A 5,256-nucleotide genomic window follows, 5' to 3' on the forward strand; every position below is an offset into this window, starting at 1 on the left:
AAAAAAAAAAAAAAAAAAAAAAAAAAAAAAAATACATACATACATAAAAAATTAAAATAATGAAGATTTTTTTTTTTTTTTTTACTGGGAGGAACAGTGTCAAAGTTTTGATGTTGTCTTTCAGTGATAAGATGACAAATGGCTTTTCCTCCTGCTTCTCTCTATATTTCTATACTTTGCAAATGAGCTACAAGAATGTAAGTGTAGACATTCATACTCAGACTGACTGGCTCCACTATCTAATACCCAGGTGGCCCTGGACTAATTTCTAATCTCACTCCCATTTTTTTTTCTGTCAGATGAGGATTCTATTAATAATGCCTGCTTTCATAAAGCTGTTGTGAGAATTAAATGAGGCAATACAAGTAAAGGTTTAAACAGTGCCTGGCACATAGTAACTACATCCACATTTTGGCTATTGTTACTATTACTGCTATACTTAATTGATTCTAAGACTCACATTTTTCTCTTTCATTTTTAACTGCTTTCTAATTGGGATATATCACAGCTGATGGTGTGACATGCTTAATGGACAGCCCTTTTTATTGTTTTGGTGACTTTGGCGGTTTGATGCAGTCAGTCTGAACAGCTGTGCAGTTAGCTTTGCACTGTTGCAGCCTAGGTCAGAGGCTCTATCCCTTGGGCTATGTGGTGTTTTGAACTTGCTGATTACTGCTGTTTATGAAAGCCTTATCCACAGGTCAATAGCTGTCTTTATGAAGGCAGATCTGACAAATGCGTGGGGTCCACAGTTGCCTTCAGAAGATAGCCATGAGGGGGTGGGCGAGCAAGCAGATACTGGCCTTCTTGTCCTCAAAGCTACTGTCCCTCAGTAGGGGCTTTGCTGAGCTGGCTGCTGCTTGTCCTTGGATTACACAGGCATACATGCCCTGGCCTCCTGGGCTCCTAGACAGATTCTAGTGGGCCTCAAAGGGCTTAATACTGAAAAAACTAAGGCAGTAGTCCATTTTTAAGGGAGTGGGGGAAAGTCTTTGGACATACTTTTAAAGCAGCACACTTTTGCTGCTTTTAAAATGCTATGCAGCTGAAGGGTGTGTGTGTGTGTGTGTGTGTGTGTGTTGCATAAGTTTCAGTTAAGAGTGCCAGACCCTGGGAAGGAGCACTAGATGAGCCGCTCTAATTTCATTCTGCATCCAGGACCAAAGAGTGAGCTCTGAAGGAACTAACCTTAAATTCACAGGATTTGTACACAGATTCAAGGATCACTCCTCATTATGTGATCTCAAGATGTCCCAGATTAGAATACAGAGTTCTTAGGACTATTGACCTGGCAGTAAGAGGTGGTAGAAACAGCCTCTATGAGCAAAGACAGAAAAATCCAGATCAGAAAAGAATATGAATACTTGTAACTTGGCGGTGCCTACGTTCATTTCAATATTGGGGTGCTAGTGAAGGAAGACATGTGCTCCAAGGGAAAACTATGAAACTATGTCACATCTAGACTAGCACAATGCACCCTTCATGGTTATCAAATTTCTATTCTGTGGGAGCTATTTTCTAAGTAGGAAAATAACTGATACCAATCAAAATAATTACTTTCTTTGTATTTTGAAATGTTTTTGAAGTGAAATGTTTTCTGGTGGAGGAACAATACTCCCTCATCGTCTCACCACCCCATGCCCATGCAGAAGCCTGTTTTGCATCCAAATGAGCATTCGTATCAACATTTCTTAGTCCATAAAAATTTGTACTTCTATGACTTCTCCTTTGAACCAGTTGCCTGGTTTCTCTACGTAATTCATGAGTTAAATAATACCTTGAACATGTGCTCATTTTCTATCTATATGAGACTCTTGATTTTGCTTCTTTTAAAAATATCTTTGAACACTAGAAACACAGGATTCAAAGGACAAAGAACAACTTAGGAAGTTTTGAATATACTGGATGGGAAAGAAAGCCACCTCAAATAAGACTGGGAATGCCCTTAGGTCAGTTCTCTGGACTTTGCTCAAAGCAGCAGTATCTTAAATGCTCTTTTCTAAGAGTATTTCTCTCCCCATCTGGAAAATTCATGGTTCCAAAAATAAACTCTTGCCAAGAGCTTTTTCCCAGTTATTGTTAAGCTCCCAGATCCTGGCCTATGGACAAGTGGCATAAACTCTGGCATACTGGTGCAGCTCAAATCACGAAGGTATCTTCTTCCTCTCAATGCTGCTGAATCTCTGCTGCGGTCTTTGCCAACTGTCTTTGGTTTAGACTAAGTACTGAGTTGGGGGAATATAATTTTGTTCTGGGATAACTGCCCTGAGGACTGGGGATGGAGTAGTTTTCTAAATTTGGTAAATGTGGGACCAGTGCTATTATACTCTTATAGTACTACTAATTAACTCTGAACTTTTTCCAAGGGTGGCTCATGAAAGATTTAGCATGAAGTAATACTACGTCTTAAGAACCACACTAATTCTGGTATGGAACAGCTTAAGCTGTGGCTGCTGAAAGAATCACAGTATCCAAGATGGAGAATCTCTCTCTGAAAACTGAACAAGCTAAGAGATTGAGGGGGTACATTTTGAATTGGTATGTCTTTGGACATTCACACTGAATGGCAAGGGAAGCTGATTGTGGACTTTTTAATTCCACTGGACAATCATATTTTTAGAGTCAACTTGTAAGCAGTCTTAGTTGCTCTTGTGAACTCTTTATTTCTCTTGAGACAGATTATTGCTCTGTTGCCAGGTTGGGGTGCAGTAGTGTGATCATTGCTCACTGTGATTTCAAACTTCTGGGCTCAAGCAGTCCTACAGGCATGTACCACCACACCTGGTAATTTTTTTCCAGAAAAAAAATTAACAGGTTTATTTATAATTATTACAAAGTTGAACCACTGAAACTTGTTCACTGAAACATTTTGACTTGTATTAATGCTTTATGTCCCCGCATTTATATTAAAAATTCACAAGAACTACCAATAACAGGAAGAAGAGTTTTTTTTTTTTTTTTTTTTTTTTTTTTTGAGAATGAACTGTTTCCCATCCTAGTGGATTCTTGAGCACATTCTCCACTTATGCAATGTGCTACCTGGATGTCTTTTGGCATAATTGTTACACATTTGGCATGGATAGCACACAGGTTGATGTCTTCAGAAAGGCCAACCAGATAGGCCTCACTTGCTTCCTGCAAAGCACCAATAGCTGCGCTCTGGAGCCCAGATCTGTTTTAAAGTCCTGAGCAATTTCTCCACCAGATGCTAGAAAGGAAGTTTGCGAATCGGGAGTTCAGTGGACTTCGGATAATGTCTAATTTACCAGAGTTCCACAGAACCAGGCCTGTAATGATGAGGCTTCTTCACCCCTCCAGGAGAGGGTACACTCTTGTGGGTGGCTTTTGTAGCCAGTCACTTTCTGGGTGCTTCACCACCAGTCGATTTGCGGGCAGTCTGCTTTGTAAGAGCCGTGGTATACAGATCTCCTTACTTACCCCCCTTCTCCTTAGGCTGGAGCTCAGCAAGCGAGAGGTGTTGGAGAGCGATAGTGGCATGGCAGCGGCTGCCCATACCTGGTAATTTTTAAAAAATTGCTTGTAGAGACGGGATCTTCTTGTATTTCCCAGTCTGGTCTCGGACTCCTGGCCTCAAACAACTCTTGTGAACTCTGGATGGAAGAGAGTTCATATCCATATTTCTATGCTTGCTGACCATTTTTTGTTGGACTATCTTAATGTTGAACCTCTAATAGACTATGCTGGCGCATGAGGCTGCTCAGGATTTGGGATGAGAAACAGAATAGGCAGTCAACTTTTGGAATTGGGTACAAAGTGGCTTTGGACTTAATTTACCTACTGTACTGTTCCGATGCATTTAAGACTCTACTGGGGGCAAAATCAAAACTTCTCTCCGGTGGTTCCAGGATGATATTCAAAGGGGAAGTCGTTGGTATTACAGAAGCACTCGTGAGGTAGGAGCATGGACCTATACTGACAACCTGCTGATATTTTTCCCCAACAGAGCAGCTGCACCCCAGGGTTAAGGGTTAATAAAAAACACGACTAGACAACATGTTTAGGAAACTCTCCTGACATTTCTTTCCATGTGAAGGACATTGATTACATAACACTGTCTCCATCGCTTTACTTATAAACCCATGAGTTTGGAGGAGAAAAATGGGCATACAAAGTGTAAACTATTCACTTTTCTTTCCTTCTGACAGTGAGCTGCCCTACAAAGGATATGTGTCTTCCTCCTGTACATGGAAATGGTGGCCTTGACAAGCACTGCTGGGAGTGGAATCTCTAATTCTGGTTCCAATATCAGGCAGCTTGCTTGCCCACAGATATAAACTTCCTTCTCCAGTATCAGTTTGATCAATAATGAAGGTAATATTTAGATGCTACATCTGTTTCTTTTATTTTTTTTTCCTTGCTCTGTTACCCAGGCTGGAGTGCAGCAGTGTGATCACGGCTCACTGTAGCCTTAACTTCCTGGGCTCAAACAATACTTCCACCTTAGCCTCCAGAGTAACTGGGAGCACAGGCATGCTTCACCACCCCAGCTAATTGTTAAATTTTTGGGCTCCAAAGGTGTCATTCACCGGATAACTTCCCCCATAGCAGGATACAAAAATTTCAAATACATACACACAGTCACACAAGTACATGTACAAAAAAAGTACAGTTATATATTCAAAACACTAACAAGTTTCTCAGATTTTTGTTTCTTTCAGCTATTTGATCTACCTTTATTCTCCTACATTCTCCCACATTCCTGAAGGGAACATATATTGTATATATCTATGTAGCTATAAATCTATGTATGTATATGTCTATGTATAGATATAAATGTATGCATATTAATATATATTTATATAATATATAACATATATTTACATGTTTCCTCTTTTCTTCACAATACTGGATATTACCTTTACATTGGTAATTATAGATATATTCTTTTTATAATCAGAAAAAAATTGTGTGTAAAATCTTCAAGGGTTATCCATATAGATAATAAGGGAAGTAGGATCTGCTCAACAATGCGCAGCAAAAATCTTAGCTATCCAGATCTTCAAATAAGTCTCAGATCTGGTGTCTCAGGCCCCATCAGCCTGGGGCCACCATGAAAGTAGCACATGGATTTACTGGCTGTCATCTGTCTTCTCTATTGTGGGATTTTGAGACCTTTCCAAGTCCCTGGGCTGTCTCATATGTGGGTCACACACAGTATTTTCAGTTATTATCAAGTGGACATATGTTGGGGGCTACCCTCTCCAAGCCTCTTGCACAGATTGTAGATGGAGGTGG

This window comes from Piliocolobus tephrosceles, chromosome 4 (genome assembly GCF_002776525.5).
Source record: "Piliocolobus tephrosceles isolate RC106 chromosome 4, ASM277652v3, whole genome shotgun sequence".
Lineage (NCBI taxonomy): Eukaryota > Metazoa > Chordata > Mammalia > Primates > Cercopithecidae > Piliocolobus > Piliocolobus tephrosceles.